Raw genomic sequence first — 10,324 nt, 5'->3', positions numbered from 1 at the left:
CCATTGAATACATTTTGCTGAAAGAGTAAAAACCACTACATTTTCTGTAAGACTTTTTGAATTGTATTCCTTATAAAAGTATACTTCTTTCTCACTAATGCTTGTTGAATCACGAAATTAAATATTTACATTTTATCTTGAGTAATACTTGATATAGACATACGTTTTCAAGTCTAACGATATGATGAGATCTTACAAAGCTCCAGAAAATGAAATGACACAGAAATATACAGAAGAGAAAAGAATTTAGATTGCATTACAGAGCCATTCTCTGCAGGCACTTTACTTCCCACAGTCTCTAACAATCAGGCAGGGTAAATGGTTTTAAATAGGATCATGCTTAAATAAATACATTCTCAGCCACCCAAACTGTCGTCTGATTTCTGAAGGTTCAGAAACATTGGTGAATGTTTTGCATTTCTGGTTTCTGACCTGGATTGAACTGGACACATTGAAATAATGTGAGAAAGGCTGTTTTTTGGCTCGGACAAGAAATAAATCTGCCAGCATTCCCGTGAGCCTGCCTTTCTTCTGTCCAGCTTTGACTGTTTGAAAAGTCAAGTTATGTTAGACCCAGCCCTTAATATGAACTAGAGCTAGACTCTGAAACTTTTTGAAGCATGATGGAAATGCCCAATCCAAATTTGTGAGGGCAGAGCTTTTAGGAGGGCTGATACTGCCAAAAGTCAAAAACATTTGGTAAGTGAGAGAAATGGATCATCAAAACGTGCCTCAGTGGATATGTTGTCCCCAAGCAGGAAAGGTAACCCGAGAGTAACCTCTCACCTAATATGTGACCAAAACTACTGCAGATGGGGTATCCTAGCCAAGGTTTTTGAGATATTTTAGTAATAGTCTATCACCCATATCTAGTGAGAAGAAAGCATGCCAATGGTCAAATATCCATTTAAGCTTTAGCAGCATACCAACCCATATTTTACTAATAGGATATTTGAGATTTCTGTAATTTAGAACTAACTTTAAACTTTATTCATGTTCAAATTGATCTCCTCCTACTAAACTTTATTTTTCACTTTTAGAATTGTGGATTTCCCCAAAAAAGAAACAAAGATTATGACTAATGTGGGGCTGTGTGTTACTGTGATAACATTCTGATAGTTTTTTTTTTTCTTCTACTTATTCTTTATTCCTTACTCTCTATTCCTTATCCTACTCATTCAAACATAACTTTGTTCTTTTAGAATCGTGAAGTAGAGTTGAAAATCTCTGTTCTTCAAAGGTCAAAACATCCCCGAATATCCTTTTTAGGAAAGGAGTGGAATGTTATTCCCCTGTCACACAAGCTTTAGACTTTGCCTAGGTCTATGTCCACAGGACAGTTAAAATTGGAGCCCATTTTTGCCTTTTCAGTCACCAGTGAAGTAGGAGAACAGCTGGTCCCTCTCTCTTGTATATTCTCCTTTTATATACTTAGTGACCGGGCACATCTCTCAGTGTTTAACCAAGACTAAACAATAAGAATCCTTTGGATGTTACTCATCACTTTTATTCCCAGCTCATTAATAATCAAGTGGATGACCCCTGAAACTTTCCTAATTTTTTCCCCTCTTTAAGTTGTAGCATTAGAAGCAACAGTAGTCTTGAAAGGACACATGTTTAAAGAATTTCTTCAGGGTTCTTAAAGATTTTTGCACATTATCTTACTTCTATAGCAAGTATGACACATAGTTGACATATGTGCTCAAACTGAGTTTGTTATTTCAACCATCTCCAGCAATGTTTTGTGAGCATGCTAATGACATATATTTTCTTCCCATGTCTGCTATTTTCACTCCAGCTCCAATCAAGAAGCTAAAGATTTACATTTGAGTTTGTCTAATACCAACCCAATGTCTACAATGTTCTGCTATCTACATGCCTGTCTATATATGAGGGGCATTAAAACAGTATCACCACCCATGGCAAAAATTGCCAAAGAATCTGAATTCACCTTAATCGTTAAATAAAAGAAAGAAAAATTTAAAAAAGAAAAGCACATTGCAGAATCAAATAAGCAAGAATGAATGAATTGCCCTGTGACTATTGATCCAAATCAAATTGGAATTAGACTTCCCAGTGGGCTCTGCTATAAAATTATTTCTAACAAACACAAAGAAGCAGAACCAGTACTCTTCACAGTTGGTGCTCCAAATTGATATTTGTTATTAAGGACAAATTCAAAGGCATAGTAGTCCAACTTACAATAAATAGATATTCATATTTATTGTTATGGTTTCATATAACCTCTTCTTATAGCTAAAACAAGTTGTCTGAATATACCCATTAATAGGAAAATAGGTGCCTTGATTTTTTTTAGTCCCAGATATCTAGTATTCCAAAACTCTCATCAAATACTATTCTCTAAACATTAGGTTTGTTAGGATACTATTGGATACAAATAACAGAATACCTGACTGACAGTGGCTTAAACTATAAAAGTATTTATTGTTTTTATTGTATTTATTGAATTCCTGGTAACTCAGATGGTAAAGAATGTACCTGCAGTGCAGGTTTGATCCCTGGGTTGGGAGAAGGGAATAACAACCCACTCCAGTATTCTTGCCTGGAGAATTCCATGGACAGAGGAGCCTGGTAAGTTTCAGTCCATGGGGTTGAAAAGAGTCTGATACAACTGAATGACTAACACTAACAAAAACTCTCTCAATGTTGGTCCAGCAGCTTAGGGATTTTGTCAAAGATCCTGGCTTTTTCTTCCCTTCTGTTTTGCCATATTTTCATATTGTCTTCCCATTTGTCTTCTGATGGATAGGCGTCCGCCATAGCTCAAGACATCATAAAGTCCATCTTCAGAGTAGGAAGAAGAGGAAAGAGGCTAATTGGACATTTGTCTCAAACTTGTTTCTTTTACTCAGAAATTAATATTTTTTTCTTGAATCACTTCCTTCTAGGAGAATTTCTCTCTAATCACTCAGTCATTTCCATCTGGAGGAAGTCTGAAAAGCTGTGCCTCTATCAAATTAGAAAAAAATTATGAAGAGTAAAATAAATGAATCACGATTCATTTCCTAGGTTTGACAGATTTCCTTATTTTCTGGAGGTCAGGATCTCTCAATCCACCACTCAAACAAACTGGACTTCAGTTAGCAAAAAAGCAAAGTTTGAGAGTGGCTGTTGGTAGGCAGCCAGAAATGTCTACCACAGTACTCATCCCTTCTGAGCTTTTAATGTACTTAAACATGCACCACTTATAACCAAACATGTCTTGGCAAAGATATATTTCAGGAAATAACCTCAGACAGTTTTATCCAAAAGGATGATCTTCAAAAAGGCTGGAATATAGAAATTAAAGGGCTCACTGCGTCTCCAGGCCACACCTCAGTGTTTCTCCTGAGGTGAGGGTTACTGGGATCTCTGGAGGCCGGACGGATGCTGAGAAAGCCCCTGACATTCCCAATGTCCCTTTCCCTAAGTGATCATGTTCTCCCCATCGTCAGGTCTGGCCTCCCTTCCAGCTATAACCCTCTCTTCTCAACAGGTTTCATACATGAGCAAGACTCATCCCAAGCCAGTCTGCAGGAGATTCAACCAGCTAGTGGAGGTATTAGGTACGTAGTATACTGTCTTCGGAATTCTAGCAAGACACAGATCTCTCTAAGCCTCACTTACCTCATCTGTAAAATGGAGATAATAATAGCCGCTTCACTGGGTTGTTCTGAGGATTATATAAGATAGTCACATATTATAAAGCCAAATCAACATTGCAGTACAACTATAAAAAGGTTAGATTTGTTTATGAAATTAATGATAAAAGACCACTGCTTAGATATCCCTGGTGAAATATTTGTGGTTCAACAGTAAAGAAAATCAGAGACTTCTCTAAAAAGACAAAATAATGTGACCTACACACATAGAGTGGAGAAGGAAATGACCACCCAATCCAGGGTTCTTATCTGGAAAATCCCATGGACAGAGGAGCTTGGCAGGCTATAGTCCATAGTGTCACAAAGAGTCAGACATGACTGAAACAACTTAGCATACAACATGCACACAAATAGAAAAATAAGAATCTTCTCATCTCTACCATATTAAATGTTGGAAGACAGCAGCATGACATGTGCTGAGTTTTCAACTGAAAAGTTTAGGACCCAGGACATTTTTACTCATGCAATACAAGCAATAGAAAGAACTCAAATACTCAAGTACCCAGAGTGCAGCCCACATGGTTTTCACTGGAAAAAAAAAAAAAAGTTATTCAAAACATACTCTATCCAAAGAAAGCAACCAGTGTCATCCTTTTAAAATGTAGGTCAGATCATGTCATTATTCTGTTCAAAACTCCCTGTCCCTGTCCATTCACCTTAGGGTGTGATGGCATTGGTTGAAAAGAAACTCTGGCAAGAAATTTTGGCCCTAGTCACATGTCTGACCATCCTCAGCACTGGTCACTCAGCTCTAGTTTCAGTAACTTTCTTGCTGGTCCTCAAATAAGCAGGCAAATCCCTACCTCTGGGCCTTCACAGAGCCAGTCCTCTCTGTCTGGAATGCAAGACTCATTCTCTCATTTTCTTGCACAAATATCCCTTCTCCCTGTGGCCTCCTCTGACTAAATATTTACTTGATTATCCTTCTTCTTATTCCATTTTCCCTGTTCTAGCCAACTACAGTATGTTCTAGAATGTAGTTCTCTGTGTCTCCCATATCTATTAACTTTTTCCCACCTTTTTTCTCTTTTTACTGAGGTCTGAGGCTTTTGCTCAACTTTTTCTAAAATTAGCTCTATATTATTTAAATTTTTCTGCATTTAAAGAAAATTTTTAAGACTTCTTCTTGGTCTATGATTGCTCCTATTCATTAATAACTTCTTTTTGTTTTATGGATGATATAATCTCAAATATCCCTAAGAATATGTATTAGAATTTTTTAATGCTCTACTATTTCTTGCACTGTTTCTATACCTGAGATCTGTTGTTTGTTTGTCCATCTTCATCTTCCTTTCCCAAGGTTTTTAAGTATTCCCCAAAGGTCTAATAACCTTTCATTAACAATTCATATTTATGAATAAAATATGATTCAACTCAGTATAAGTCAATTGCTATCCTTTTCAGTAGTATATATCAGACTAGCTATGCAGGAAGTACTGACTAAGTATCCCCTTGTAAGTTGATAGTTCCCATTGAAACTAAACTTTCCTTTATGCTACATACCTGAGAGTAGGAAGGCTAGCTCAAAAACTCCACAAATGCCAAGTAAGGCATATGTTGCTTTGGAAGTAGACAACTTTCATCAATACACTTCTGACAGGCACTATCTCTTCCTATGTGTGTGCATGTTCAGTCACGCCTGATTCTTTGCAGCTCCCAGAACTGTAGCCCTCCAGGCTCCTCTATTCATGGGATTCTCCAGGCAAGAATAATGGAGTGGGTTGCCATTTCCTACTCTGGGGATCTTCCCAACCCAGGGATCAAACCCACATCTCTTGCATCTCCTGCATTGGCAAGCTGATTCTTTACCACTCGTGCCACCTGGGAAGGTTTGTCCCTTCCTATAATATTGTAGAAAATGGTGTCCTTTCAGGTTCTTTGTCCTCATTATACAAGCAACACCTGGGAAGCCCAGACAGTGATCAACCTTTCCCCAAATCTACTACTCTATATAGAAGGTAAGTCTGGGATTTCCATCTGTGAACAAATGTTCTAGAATGCTGTTCCCAAAATGCATAGGAGGATGAGGAGCCAAATTAGGCCATATATATTTGACTCTTCCCAGTCCTGCTTTTTCATTGTCCCCCAGCTCCAAACTGAATTTCTCTGCAGCTCAGCTTGGAAGAGCTCCACAATATCTTCCCCCTGCCTCTGTTCTAATCTGTGAGTTTTTTCAACCATCTGCCTTATCTATTATATAATCCCTTCTACTTTCAGAATTCTAAAAACTTGTTAAATCTCTGGTTTCCTGGAGGAATCCTCTCTGGTTCACAGTATTAAAAAGAACTCATTATGTTGATAGTTTTACCACCATTTAGTGTGATCTATGGATGGAAGAGAGAGGTTCATGTGTGTGCCCAGTTTACCCACATAGACTGAAAAACAGGGTGAAAGGGTTAACTGTAGAGTGGCAAGAAGCAAATTTCAGATGAATAAATTAGAATAGTAGGAGTAGGAATGTGAATCAAGGATTTTGCTAAGAGAAATCTCCATGCCATTCCCTATTATCCAGTTTTTAACCCCAAATAAAAGGAATTTTACTATGTCTTTATATCCTTACTTCTCGTGAAATGTAATAAAATGTCCAGCTGGAGTGGACACCTAGTGTTTTAGTCTGTATCTAGGAATTTCAGATAGGGTACCTGTGGGAGTCAGCCAGAAGTCTGGACTCTGGTCTTAAGTCTTACAGCAAAGATGGCAATAAACTTCACTAAAGAAAAGGATGGCTCAGGCGCCAAACAATTTTTTTGAATATGACATTAATTTTATAGAAAACAATCTATAAAATGTCATGGATGAAATGTCTTTTAAACTTATTTTAATATATGCTCACTCTTATATCTTTGTTGATTTTTTTTTAATTTGGCCTTTTGATTTATTCTTTGTTCTTTTCATCTCTACCTCCTCTGTAAAATTCTGTAAGAAAATAATTCAAAATGATAGACAAAGCAACATCTTAACTTCATTACAGTTTTCCATCCCTTAACAATTATCATGACTAGAGAATGACAGATGCAATTGGCCCAGGAGCCTAATACTAAAACTGAGTTTTTGAGAACAAAAAGTAATGATATCAAAGCCAGCAGGACAAGGGAGGGAGGCACAAATCCCCTACATTCTCTAATTTTAAACAAAGGAAGGAAAATCTTTGTTTTTAGTTTAAATTGATGACTCAAATTTGGACAAGAGACAGTGGAATATAACAGGATTGTCCAGTTTAATGCAAATGTTAATTTACCTTTGTTCTCATATTTGCCTTAATGACTGCTGAGATGTACATATGTCTATGATGGCTGTCACTTAGCCTCTGAAGTTTCTTTAGATGGTGGAAAATCTCCCTTGAGAGGCTTTATATAATTAGCATAGCCAACCATCATCTGTTTTGTATGAATTTTGAGACAGAATTTTTAGGTCCCTTCCAGTTCTGAGCCTGTGTCTGGGTCTAAACAAAATGAAACATTTCCAAACAATTTTCCCAAATGCACACATCAGCACTTCCTGGTGCTGCCTTGTCTCAACTATTAGGGTGAATTTGGCAACAACCACTCATCATCCTTTATCTCAATACCACTCACCCCCAAACACACTTCTGACTTTTCAAGTATGCTCCAGTCCCACTTTGTCACGTCTGCTTCCTCTTCACTCCGCTCCTGCACTCACTATCCACAAGTACACACACCTGCTTACTCTCTTTAGCTCATCAACTAATCCCTCATTTCCCCTCCAAGTCAAGCTGCCCAGCTGCAGAGAGCATCATTAAATCATAGTTTGTATGTTCGTCTTCCTGCTGCAATGTGAAGTAAATCACAGTTTCAAAAGGTGTTTTTTTCTGGAAAATTCCTTTCTGTTTTTGAAAAGCCAAGTTTTTACATAAATAAGATAAGTAAGACTTTTGGCCTTCATAGGTAAACAGGTGTCACACCTGCATGAATGATCCACCACTCAGCAATATTATTTATCAAGGTCAAAACTACCCAATTTTGATTTGTTATAGTATTAATCCATCCTTGATATAGATATATTACAAAAATTCTAAATAAAATTTGTGTTTTTAACAAAAATACTTTAGAGTCAAAGTAAGTTTATGAGTTCTATCTTTCCACTGCCTTCCATTATAAAATAAAATCAGGAAAAAATGGAAATAATAATAATAGATAATGTTTCTTGAGTTCTTACCATGTGCCATGCACTATTCTCATCATTCCCAATGGAAAAAAGTTTCTTTACTCCTCACAACATCCTTGTAGAGTGCATGTTATTCCTATGCAGATTTTATGCATAATAAAATGAGATACAGAGACTTTCACATACCCCACACAAAATCACTGCTATCATAATGCAAAGTCAAGATTCAGTCCTATAGCCTAGTTTCATAATCCATGGTCTTAACCAACATACTGTAATGCCTCAATATAATGAAATAGTTCTACATACTAAGAAGGCCTTGAAAAATTGTTTATGAAAAATAAAACTGATGGAGCACCAATGATGACATCAAATCTTTTAATAAAAATGTAGCTATATGCTGGGAGATTTTAACAAAATGTGTTAAAAGAAATAGTTGCTTACAGCCAAGAAAAGAAACCCAAAGCCTTTTCTATAGAAGAGTTATAACATCCACATGCTACATTCACATACTCTGCTCCACAATGGAGGGAAGGAAGAGTATGCCTGGAATAAAGGGGAACTCTTCAAGTGCCTATTGGGTCACTTGGTGAAAGCAAAGGGGATATAGATGAGTATCAAAAGGAGGTGGTTATAAACACTAGCTATGACATTGTGACAAGTTACAGAAATGAGAACTATAATTGTAGTCAGCATTTCCTCCTCATTTTGCTATGAATGTGTGTGTGTATACAGGAGATATATATATATATATATATATATACACACACATATATATGTATATCTTTTTATTTCCCTATTTTCTTATCATATAACATAAGATATACTTACTGATTTTGTAACACGGTATTTAAGTATTGTGATCCACACAGTCAAAGGCTTTGGCATAGTCAATAAAACAGAAATAGATGTTTTTCTGGAACTCTCTTGCTTTTTCAATGATCCAGCGGATATTGGCAATTTGATCTCTGGTTCCTCTGCCTTTTCTAAAACCAGCTTGAACATCTGGAAGTTCACGGTTCACGTATTGCTGAAGCCTGGCTTGGAGAATTTTGAGCATTACTTTACTAGCATGTGAGATGAGTGCAATTGTGCGGTAGTTTGAGCATTCTTTGGCATTGCCTTTCTTTGGGATTGGAATGAAAACTGACCTTTTCCAGTCCTGTGGCCACTGCTGAGTTTTCCAGATTTGCTGGCATATCAAGTGCAGCACTTTCACAGCATCACCTTTGAGGATTTGAAATAGCTCAACTGGAATTCCATCACCTCCACTAGCTTTGTTCATAGTGATGCTTTCTAAGGCCCACTTGACTTCACCTTCCAGGATGTCTGGCTCTAGGTGAGTGATCACACCGTTGTGATTATCTGGGTCGTGAAGATCTTTTTGGTACAGTTCTTCTGTGTATTCTTGCCACCTCTTCTTAATATCTTCTGCTTCTGTTAGGTCCATACCATTTCTGTCCTTTATCGAGCCCATCTTTGCATGAAATGTTCCTTTGGTATCTCTAATTTTCATGAAGAGATCTCTAGTCTTTCCCAATCTGTTGTTTTCCTCTATTTCTTTGCACTGATCGCTGAGGAAGACTTTCTTATCTCTCCTTGCTATTCTTTGGAACTCTGCGTTCAGATGGGAATATGTTTCCTTTTCTCCTTTGTTTTTCGCTTCTCTTCTCTTCCCAGCTATCTGTAAGGCCTCCTCAGACACCCATTTTGCTTTTTTGCATTTCTTTTCCATGGGGATTTTCTTGATCCCTGTCTCCTGTACAATGTCACGAACCTCTGTCCATAGTTCATCAGGCACTCTGTCTATCAGGTCTAGTCCCTTAAATCTATTTCTCACTTCCACTGTATACTCATAAGGGATTTGATCTAGGTCATACCTGACCTGTCTCTTGAGAAACCTGTATGCAGGTCAGGAAGCAGCAGTTAGAACTGGACATGGAACAACAGGCTGGTTCCAAATAGGAAAAGGAGTACGTCAGGGCTGTATATTGTCACCCTGCTTATTTAACTTATATGCAGAGTACATCATGAGAAACGCTGGGCTGGAAGAAACACAAGCTGGAATCAAGATTGCCGGGAGAAATATCAATAACCTCAGATATGCGGATGACACCACCCTTATGGCAGAAAGTGAAGAAGAACTAAAGAGCCTCTTGATGAAGGTGAAGGGGGAGAGTGAAAAAGTTGGCTTATAGCTCAACGTTCAGAAAACTAAAATCATGGCATCTGGTCCCATCACTTCATGGGAAATAGATGGGGAAACAGTGGAAACAGTGTCAGACTTTATATTTTTGGGCTCCAGAATCACTGATGATGGTGACTGCAGCCATGAAATTAAAAGACGCTTATTCCTTGGAAGGAAAGTTATGGCCAACCTAGATAGCACATTTAAAAGAAGAGACTACTTTGCCAACAAAAGTACGTCTCGTCAAGGCTCTGGTTTTTCCAGTGGTCATGTATGGATGTGAGAGTTGGACGGTGAAGAAAGCTGAGCGCCAAAGAATTGATGCTTTTGAACTGTAGTGTTGGAGAAG

The sequence above is a fragment of the Giraffa tippelskirchi genome, chromosome 3 (genome assembly GCF_054371585.1).
Source record: "Giraffa tippelskirchi isolate mGirTip1 chromosome 3, T2T-mGirTip1v1.2.pri, whole genome shotgun sequence".
NCBI lineage: Eukaryota > Metazoa > Chordata > Mammalia > Artiodactyla > Giraffidae > Giraffa > Giraffa tippelskirchi.
Note: the sequence above shows the minus strand (reverse complement) of the source record.